Here is an 11667-nt window from a genome sequence, read left to right as displayed (position 1 = left end):
CAGCCTTGAAGAAAATATCTTTCCTATCTTGGCAAATCTAAAATTCTGAATGTAAATCAATCTCATCACATCTTGTCATTATCAACTTAAAATAAACTGTCTAGACCTAAAACTATCTTAACCCCTGAACAACTAAGCTTCATTGTAAAACTAAGCTATCCAGTCTTCAACTCTATCAAATACTTGAGAAGGAATAAAATTGATTACCTGAGTATGCCAGGAGTACAGGTAGTAGCTTTCTAAATGAGAACACAACAGAGACAGATTGCTACCTGAATAGTCACACAAAACTCTTTATAACATTGGAGCATCTTCTTCAGCCTTCTGACCCAATATATTTGACATATTTGTGAGGTAGGAACTATTGAGGACTTACTTACAGTGTCATGGCAAAGGTTGACCATTGACTCTGCCTGCATTCTAGGCAGAATTCTGTCTGTGATAGAAATGAGGACATTTTTCCCAGTAGTTTGTTTGCCACATTTAAAGCCATCTCCTTAGTGCTAGTGATTTATCTGCATCACACTACTTACATAACCACTTACACTTTTCTTGAATGTTTTCACTCATTACACTATGATAGCTTTATATCACATACTCATTGGTGATGGTAAGACTGTTGTGATGACACTTGTGATTAGTTTTAAGTGTAAACTGAATATAACCCTGGTCATTCAAGAAAAGAAGATCAATGAAGAAATTACCTAGATTAGAAAAACCTGTAGGCATATCTGTGAGGAATTGTCCTGATTATTAATTGGTGTAGAAATCAATAGCCCATTGTAGGTGGAACTATTCCCTAGGTTGAACACTGTACTGTGTGCAAGTAAAGAAATCTGGTGAGCAAAGAAGTATTCATGCATTTATCTCCTCTTTGTTCATGGCTTTAGATATGAGGCTGCTTGAGTCCCTGTGTTGGTTTCCCACAATGATATATTATAACTTAGAAATATAAGTGAAATCAACCCTTCCACTCTTGTGCTGCTTTGCCTCAGCATGTTTTATTACAGCAACAGAATTGAAACTAAAACAGCGAGTGTTTCTAGTGATTTCACTAGGATATCTGTGACTAACTAAACATAATTTTAGCTATGTTAAATTACAAACACATATATATGCTGTCTACTTATTTAATTTTTATTTGAATTTTGTGTTTTGAGTGGGCTATTCAATAGTAGATTTTAGAACTAATATTTGTATTCTAACATCTTCCTTTTATTTGGAAAAGAATAAATGAATTATTGTGACAGATAAAAGTAAGGAGAGTCTTCATAGAACCTTCATCTTCTATCTCTAATGTGTGAAATAATGTCAGGTACATATGCAAAAGACAGGTAAGATAACAGCATAGCTAAGTTAAGTCACTTTGCTAGTGCTGAATAGTATTGGGTGGCATTCTGAACAGCAGAAGCTCTTATCTGATTGTAAGTATGTAATTGGAGACTCTTTTTGCTGGAGGGTGGTTTTGCGGTTTAATGGACTTGCTACAAGATGTTGCTAACATTTACCCCTTCCCCATTTCCCCACTCCTCAATCCTTCAGAGCATTGCTCTTAACTATTTTATGTAGCCAACCTAACCACTTTTACCTCCATAGCTTATGGTATTCATGACCATTTGTTCTCCTAGTGAGACACTGATATTCCTCAGTATGAATAATTTTTGAAGTACTTTTTTCATCTATACAGGGCCTGAACATTCTGTATAGAGGGAGAATTGTGCATTCTGCTTTTTGGATATGGACAAGTGTGATGAGTTATATATGCATTACTTTGTGATTTAAATATGTAAAATATGTCCGAATTCTAACATATCTCCTAAATGATATGCAATTCATAGTTGTAGAATCTACTTCCTCCATTCCCAGCTACCTATGACATAGCAGGTTTGAACATTTATTGTGTTTCTGGTAGGTTTGTTGAAAATTTAAAAATATTTGTAGGTGAGAATTAAATAAAATAATTAATACTTATTAGGCATATAGAAGTCTAGTGGCACTTTTTAAAGGTAAAGAAATGCTTTGAATGGTGTGAAAACGATGATTTTTATGTCAAAGGAAAAATATGCACTTTAAAATGCTGTCTGTGAGGAGTTTATTCTTATTGATTGATGTGTTCCTTTTAACCTGTAAGTAGAAAATCTTCAATAGATAAAACAATTTAACTATTTACTTCCGGTTACAGCTGCTGAAATATGTGATTCAAAATACAATGTTTTGAAAGTTGGAAGTGCTACTCAGTGGTAGAGTGATCAGATTTTATGTGTAAGGGAGGCCCTGGATTTTTTCCAGACTCCAGGATCAAAAAAATTCTTCCATATTATATATCTGTGTAGATGATTTTTAATCCAGTAACATGTATGCTTTTTTCAAATTCAAAGACCTTCTCAATGTCTGTGCTTTGTCTGGAATGCAGGCACAACGTTAGGGCACATGTTTAATCCCTAACAATGAAAATAAAATTAGTTGATGGAAGTATTCATGTTTGAACAGGACATCTAATTGAGGGGCAGACAGTGATAAATGAGAGGAAAAATTTACATAATGGAATATGCCCAACTTTCAGGAGATGAGAGAGGAAAGAAAGTACTTGAGAAAGCAGGGCAGAAAGAAAGAGATGAAGGCAGTTTTACCAGCAAAGTTTTACAAAGAAGGTTTAAGAGAAAACAAGCCAGACACAAGTGAAAACAGAATAAGCCAGAGAATGAGAGGTAAACAGATTACAACAGATTGCTAGACTTAGTTTGAGGCCAAGCAGAGCAATTCAGTAGGAATCTAATAGAAGACAGTTTGAATCAGTCAGGTTAGAAAGGAGCTTTGAACCAGACAGATGAGTTGAACCAGCCAGCCAAAGTTCAGAAAGTGCCAGAAAAGGTGAGCTTATTCAGCAGTAAGTCTCAGAGGCTGAAAATATTCTAGGACTAGATTAGATTAGATGGAGGCTTAGAATCTTCCAGGACTAGGCCTAGATTATCATAGGGAGCTAGTAAGCCTTGGAGCTGACAGTTACAATAAGCAAATGAAAGTTGTTTTATCTATCTATCTATCTATCTATCTATCTATCTATCTATCTACCTATCATCCATCTATCATTAATCTATCAATAAATACTGTATGTATAATCTATAAATATCTGTCTTAACCATACAATGGATTGTATGTCTATCGTCTGTCCACCATCTCTCTTTATCTTCTATATCTGTATCAAATATCATATAATTATATCTAGAAATTATAATCTGTTATATTTCTATCTATTTACTGATTTTTCTATCTAATTACCTATAAGTCAATAGACTATTAAGAACAAATACCTCTATTGTCCCTGTCTCTTAATTACTTGCCATTATCTAACAAGTTATAATCTCATTAGATCATAGTCATAGTTTTGATTATAGTCTGTGCTTTAGAACAAAATAAATGATAAGAGGAACTGGCAGACAATCTGAGTACAGTACTTTGTGAAAACTTTATATTATGTGGCATATAATTAAAATGTTATTTTTTTTCCTGGTGAGTGTTAACTAGTTACTCTACAGAGTAGGTAGCAATTATTCTTTGTTCCTGCCTTTGCAGTGTTATGGAAGGCACTATCAGGCCACTGCTGTGACTCTAAGCTCAGCTACATATGTGAGAGCAAAATGCTTGATTAGCTGTATTCTACACTGATTGGCTTTGCAACTTCTTCCATGTTTTCTGCTGAGAATCATTGAACAAAGTTTATTTTGACAGGCAGTCCTATGAAAATTGTATTTTTTTTTTTGGCAGCAATATTTTTTTATTAATTTATTCTTGTTACATCTCAATGTTTATCCCATCCCTTGTATCCTCCCATTCCTCCCCACCCCCCCCTTTTCCCATTATTCCCTCCCTATGACTGTTCCTGAGGGGATTCCCTCCCCCTGTATATTCTCATAGGGTATCAAGTCTCTTCTTGCTACTTGCTGTCCTTCCTCTGAGTGCCACCAGGTCTCGCCCTCCAGGGGACATGGTCAAATGTGAGGCACCATAGTACGTGAGAAAGTCATATCACACTCTCCACTCAACTGTGGAGAATATTCTGACCATTGGCTAGATCTGGGAAAGGGTTTAAAGTTTACCTCCTGTATTGTCCTTGGCTGGTGCCTTAGTTTGAGCGGGACCCCTGGGCCCAAATCTGACTTTCATAATGTTCTACTTGTAGATTTTTAGGACCCTCTGTATCCTTTTATTTTGCTATTCTCCCATGCGTTTCTCATTTAGAGTCCCAATAGGATGCCTTCCCCTCTGTCCCAGTTTCCTGGTAAGTGAAGGCTTTCGTGGGACATGCCCCTTGGGCTAGTATGCAGATATAAGTGAGTATATACCATTTGATTCTTTCTGCTTCTGGGTTAACTCACTCATTATGATCATTTCTAGCTCAGTCTATTTATCCACAAATTTTGGGAATTCCTTGTTTTTAATAGCTGAGTAGTATTCCATAGTGTATATGTACCACAGTTTCTTTATGGCATTTTTATCTACTTTGGGATTGGATTTACACTTTGGCTGTTCAGCACTCACTGGAAGCTCCGTAGTGGACCCTCATATTTCAGTGCATTCTTTCACAGTAGATACAAGATATCACATTTCAGAGAAAGTGAGATATAATTAATGTATTTTAATTACTTGGGATGCTTGTGAAGAAACAATAGCTGTGATAGCCAGACCAAGTTATTATGGCCAGGTGGTAAAAAGTGTTATTATACTTATCTAATTAAGAGTTTTTCAAATCTTGATGTGCACTACAATCATGCAAAGTTCTGGTAAAAACAGTTTAATGAGGCATGTCACCAGGGACTCTAGTTTGCAATCCAGTATAATATCTGAGGTTTTGTAAATTCCCCAATAAAGCTGATTCTATAGGTTTAGAAAGCACTCTGAAGAACAGGAGTTGGTATTATATTCAGGCATAATACTTAAGACAGTGAAAACAGTAAAGAAAATATCTCATATTTTAATAAAAGAACTTATAAAAGAACCACTGTTTTCGTCTGTTTGCTTTCAAAATTATTATAGTATTAAGATAATCAAAATGAAGATAATTTTCTAGGCTAGAATAGATTTCATGGAATAGATAGGCATGAAAAATCCAGTCATGTCTCAGAAAGCTAAGACAAAAGATTAGTAAACATGCAGAGTACAAAATATATGTTTTTGCTAAAAACACTTGTGATGTCTTTGATATAGAAAAGATTATGGAAGCAGAAATTTTGAGTCATGAGTGACACAAACTGTTTATTATGCACATTCTATATTTTTGTACAGCTATACAACTGGGGACATGGATGATCAAGTCAATAGGTTTTCCCTGGAGAATCTAATGGGTGGGTTAGAGAATGGGAGAACGTCAGCTCTGTGTGCTGCTGTAAAAATTTGGAATGTGTAACTCATGGAAGCCTTCTTGTAAATGTCAAACTGAAAATGAAATTTATGTGATTAATAACCAAGAGCTTTTATTAGTTCTTTAACAGTAAAGTGGCATGAATAAAACTGCTTAATAAAAGATATTCATATATTATAATCTAATAAAAGTATAAAAGTATAAAATTGTTTTGATAATATTTTATCCTTTTATTATTTATTAATTCATTCATATTACACCTCAATTGTTATCCCATTCCTTGTATCCTCCAATTCTTCCCTTCCTCCCACTTTCAGTCTATTCCCCTCCCCTATTATTGTGACTGAGGGGGACCTCTTACCCCTGTATATAATCATAGGATATAACGTCTCTTTTTTGTAGTCTCCTACCCTTCCCCTGAGTGCCACTGTGTCTCCCCATCAAGGGGACGTAGTCAAATATGGGGCACCAGAGTTCATGTGAAAGTCAGTCCTCACTCTTCACTCAACAGTGCAGAATGTCCTGTCCATTGGCTAGATATGGGTAGGGGTTTGATGTTTACTGCACATATTGTGTTTGGTTGGTGCCATAGTTTGAGCAGAAACCCTGGGCCTAGATCTGCCTGTCATAATATTCTTCTTGTAGGTTTCGAGGACCCTGTGGGTCCTTCTATTTCCCTATTCTCCCATACTTCTGTCACCTAGAATCCCAATAGGATGTCCTCACTCTATCCCACTTTCCTGGTAGGTGAAGATTTTCAGGGAACTGCCCCTTGGGCTAGTGTTCAGTTATAAGTGAATATATACCACTTGACTCTTTCTGCTTCTTTGCTAACTCACTCATTATGGTCATTTCTAGTTCAATCCATTTGTCCACAAATTTCGGGAGTTCCTTGTTTTCAATAGCTGAGTAGTATTCCATGGTTTAAATGTACTACAGTTTCTTTATCTATTCTTCTATTGAGGGATACTTAGGCTATTTCCATGTTCTGGCTATTATGAATAAGGCTGCTTTTTAACATAGTTGAGCATATGTCCTTGTTGTGTGCTATTGTATCTTCTGGGTATAATCCAATGATTGGTATGGCTTGGTCTTGAGGAAGCCCTATTCCCAGTTTTCTGAGATAGTGCCACATAGATTTCCAAAGTGGTTGTACTAGTTTCCATTCCCACCAGCAATGAAGGAGTGTTCTTCTTTTTCTACATTCTCTCCAGCATGTGGTGTTGCTTGAATTTTTGATCTTAGCCATTCTGATGGGTGTCAGATGGAATCTCAGAGTTGTTTTGATTTGCATTTCTCTGATGACTAAAGATGGTGAGCATTTCTTTAAATGTTTCTCAGCCATTTGATATTCCTTTGTTGAGAAGTCTCTGTATAGTTCCAAGCCCCATTTGAGTTATTTGTTTTGGTGGTGTTTAATTTCTTGAGTTCTTTATATATTTTGGATATTAGACCTTTGCCAGATGTAGGGTTTGTGAAGATCTTTTCCCAGTCTGTAGGCTGTCCCTTTGTTCTGTTGACAGTGTCTCCTGCCTTACAGAAGTTTCTCAGCCTCATGAGGTTTGATTTATTAATTGTTGACCTTAAGGCCTGGGCTATTCGTGTTCTGTTCAGGAAATTGTCTCCTGTGCCAATGTGTTCCAGGCTCTTCCCCATATTTTCTTCTAACCAATTTAGTGTCTCTGGTTTTATGTTGAGGTCTTTAATCCACTTGGACTTGAGTTTGGTTCATGGTGACAAACATGGGTCCAATTGCATTTTTTACATATAGACATCCAGTTAGACCAGCACCATTTGTTCAATAAGCTACTCCTTTTCCAAGCATATATTTGGCTTCCTTGTCAAAAATCAAGTGACCATATGTGTGTGGATTCATTTTTGGGTCTTTGATTCAATTCCATTGATCCAGCTGTCTATTGCTGTGCCAGTACCATGCCATCTTAATTACTGTTGCTCTGTAGTACAGCTTGATATTGGGTATGGATATTTCTCTGGAGGATCTTTTATGGTGTAGGATTATTTTTGCTATTCTGGGTTTTTTGTTTCTATATATGAAGTTGAGAATTGATCTTTCTATGTCTTCAAAATATTTTTAGATATTTTTCTAGGGATTGCATTGAATCTATAAACTGCTTTTGGTAATATGGTCATTTTTAGTATGTTAATTCTCCCAGTCGATGAACAAGGGAGATCCCTCCCTCTTCTGATGTCATCTTCAATTTCTTTCTTTTGAGATTTAAAGTTTTTTTTCAAACAAGTTCTTCACTTGCTTGGTTAAAGTTACTCCTAGATATTTTATATTGCTTGTAGCTAATGTGGAGGATGTAGTTTTCTTAATTTCTTCCTCTGCGTGTTTGTCACTTGTATATAGGAAAGCTACTGACTTTTTAAAGTTAATTTTGTATCCACCCAACATGCTGTAGGAGTTATCTGGTGGAATTTTGGGGGTCACTTATACACACTATCATTATCATTTGCAAATACAGATAATTTTACTTCCTCTTTCCCAGTTTGGATCCCCTTGATCTCTTTTTGATGTCTTATTGCTCTGGTTCGAACTTCAAGAACTATATTGAAAAGATATGGAAAAGTGGGCAGTCTTGTCTGGTCCCCAGTTTTAGAGGAATTTTCTTGAGTATCTATCTCTCCATTTAATTTGATTTTGACTATTAGCTTGCTGTATATAGCCTTTATCATGTTTAGGTATGTGCCTGTATTCCCTATCTCCCCAAAACTTTAAACATGAATGGGTGTTGGATTTTTCTCAAATTTTTTTTTTTTGTGTGTGTGCATAAAAAGAAATGATCATGTGTTTGTTCTTTCAATTTGTTTATATGGTGGATTACATTGATGGATTTCCATATATTATACCATCCCTGCATGCCAGGAATGAAGTCAACCTGATCATGGTGAAATCTCTGATATGTTCTTGTATTCATTTTGTGAGTATTTTAGAATCAAAGTTTGTAAGAGAAATTGGTCTGAAATTCTTTTTTTTTTTTTTTTTTTTTTTGCTTGGGTCCTTGTGGGCCTCATAGAATGAATTTAGTAATGTTCCATCTGTTTCTATCTTTTGGAATAGCTTGAAGAGTATTGGTATTAGCTCTTCTTTGAAGATCTGGTAGAATTCTGCCCTGAAACCATCTGGCCATGGGTTTTTTTCTACTTCTATTTCTATTTCTATAGGAGAGATAGAACTATTTAATTTGTTTATCTGATCTTGATTCAATTTTGGCAAGTGGAATCATTCAAGAAAATTATTCATTTCCCTTAGATTATCAAATTTTATGGCATATGTACCTTAAAAGTAGGATCATATGATTCTTTTTATTTCTTCACTATCTGTTGTTATGTTTCCTTTTTCATTTCTAATTTTGTTGATTTGGATAGTGTCGCTCTGCCTTTTAGTTAGTTTGGCTAACAGTTTGTCTATCTTGTTGATTTTTCTCAAAGAACCAACTCCTGGTTTTGTTGATTCTTTGAAATGTTCTCTTCGTTTCTAATTTATTGATTTCAGCTCTGGGTTTGATTATTTCCATATATGTACTTCTCTTCGGTGTTTCGGCTTCTTTATTTCTCATGGTTTTCAGATGTGTCATTAAGTTGGTCATGTGGGATATTTCCATTTTCTTCATAAAGGAACTTAGTGCTATGAATTTTCCTCTTAGCACCGCTTTCAATGTGTCCCAAAAATTTGAAGATATTGTTTCTTCATTTTCATTGAATTTCAGGAAGTCCTTAATTACTTTCTTTATCTCTTCCCTGACTCATGTGTGATTAAGTAGACAGTTATTTAATTTCCATGTGTATGTAGGCTTTTTGTTATTTCTGTTGTAGTTGAAGTCCAGCCTTAACCCATGGTGATTTGATAGTATTCAAGGTATTATTTCAATCTTCTTGTATCTGTTGATACTTGCTTTGTGACCTACAATGTGATCAATTTTGGAGAAGGTTCCATGGGGTGCTGCAAAGAAGGTATAATCCTTTGTGTTTTGGTGAAAAGTTCTGTAGCTATCTTTTAGATCCATTTGATTCATGATGTTGGTTGATGTCATTATTTCTCGGCTTAACTTCTGTTTCAATGCCTTATCCTTTAGTGAAAGTGGGAGTTGAAGTCTCCCAATATTACTGTGTGAGGATAGATGTGTTGTTTAAGCTTTGTTAATAGTTATTTTACAAAAGTGAATGCCATTGTATTGGGAGCATAGATGTTCAGAATTGTGATGTCATCTTGGTTGACTTTAGCTTTGATGAGTATAAAGTGCCCTTCCTCATCCATTCTGATTAATTTTGGTTGAAAGTCTATTTTATTGGATATTAGAATGGCTACACCAGCTTGCTTCTTGTGACCATTTGCTTGAAACATTTTTTCCAGCCTTTTACCCTGAGGTAATGTCTATCCTATTGGCTGAGATGTATTTCTTGAATGTGAAAGAATGTTGGATTTTGTTTATACATGCATTCTGTTAGTCTATGTCTTTTTATTGGAGAATTTAGTCTGTTGATGTTGAGAGATATTAATGACCAGTGATAGTTAATATCCTTAATTTTGATGTTGATTACCATAGGGAGTTTGTGTGGTTGTGTTTTGCGATAGTGTAATTACTTCCTGTGTAAATTTGGTTGTAGCTTATCACTTTGGGGCAGAATTTTCCTTCTATTAATTTCTGTAAAGCCGGAGTTGTGCATAAGTATTGTTTGAATTTGGTTTTGTCATGGAATATCTTGTTTTCTCCATTTATGTTTGTTGAAAGTTTCACTGGGTATATTAGTCTGGCCTGGTATCTGTGGTCTCTTAGAGTTTTCAGGACCTCTGTCCAGGTCCTTCTGGCTTTTATGGTCTCTGCTGAGAAGTCGGGTGTAATTCTGATAGGTTTGCCATTAAATGGTCCTTTTCTCTCGCTGCCTTTAAATTTTTTCTTTGTTTTATATAGTTTTTGTTTTTTATTATTATGTGATGAGATGTTTTTCTTTTCTCATCTATTCTCTTTGGTGTTCTGTAGGCCTCTCATATGTTTATAGACATCTCCTTCTTTAAATTTGGGAAATTTTCTTCTATGATTTTGTTGAATATATTTTCTGGGCCTTGGAGATGGACATCTTCTGTTTCCTCAGTACGTATTATCTTCAGGTTTCATCTTTTCATGGTGTCCTTGATTTCTTGGATGTTTTGTGTCAGCAATTTTTCAGATTTAGCATTTTTTTTTTGATGGTTGCTTCAAGACTTATGATCGTATCTTCTAGACTCGAGATTCTTTCCTCCTTCTCTTTGGTTCTGTTAGAGAGACCCACCTCTGTCTTGTTTGCTTCCTTCTCTAAGCATTCTCTGTCCGGATTTTCTCCTGTCTAAGTCTTTACCATTTTTTCCATTTTCATCTGCAGATCTTGAACTGTTTCATTGATTTCCTTCAACTGATCGGTAAATTTTCCTGGATTCCTTCCAGTGACTCTCTATAAGCCTTTTTTATGTCTTCTACCTGTTTGGCTGCCTCTTCCTGCATTTCTTTACAGATTTTATTTGTTTCTTCCATTATCATATTCATTACTAGGGATCTAAGGTCTTCTTCTTGTATTTCAAATGTGCTTGAGTTCTCCAGGTTTCTTTCTTTGGGGTAGTTGGGATCTGGAATGCCATATAGTTTTGGGTTTTGTTGTTCATGTTTCTATGCTGGCCTTTAGTCACCTTGATGTGTTTGATATTGGGAGGTATCTTCTGGGGTCCTTCACTGGTTGTTGAAAGTAATTTGTTGATAAGTAATTTTAGGTCGAGGTCCTTTGACTGTGGTAGTCAGGGAACTATTCCCTGAGAGAGGCAGATACCTGTTTTTGTCTCCTGAAGACTTTACTTCACACTCTGGATTCCACACAAGGTCAGCCAAGGTAGATACTGGTGCTCTGCAGCTCCAGTATCAGTTTGAGGTAAAGTATGTAAAACCAGTTTTCCTATGTTTGGCTGAGCTTTGAATATCCTGCCCTCGGGCCCTGGGGATTTGGGTCCTAAGCTCAGGTCACACTAGACTGCCTGAACCCCTGTTGGCTTCTAGAAATTGTTTAGGTTTCTGCCTACTCCAATGAGATAGTGAGGCCTAGGGTCTGCCTGCCAAGGAGAAAGCAACTACTGCCTTTTGACTGTTGTTTCTTGGCTACATATTTGTTCTACGTCCTCTGACCTGCCCAGCCACTCCCAAGAGTGTGAGATCCCAGCTAGACTAGGCAACCTGGCTAGGGTGGGACAGTTGTGACCAGTTGTGCCAGGATAGTCTTCTAGGGATAGCCATTTGGTTTCTGCCCAGCCCTGATAATAGGGC

The sequence above is a fragment of the Acomys russatus genome, chromosome 15 (genome assembly GCF_903995435.1).
Source record: "Acomys russatus chromosome 15, mAcoRus1.1, whole genome shotgun sequence".
Lineage (NCBI taxonomy): Eukaryota > Metazoa > Chordata > Mammalia > Rodentia > Muridae > Acomys > Acomys russatus.
This window is presented reverse-complemented; position numbering follows the sequence as displayed.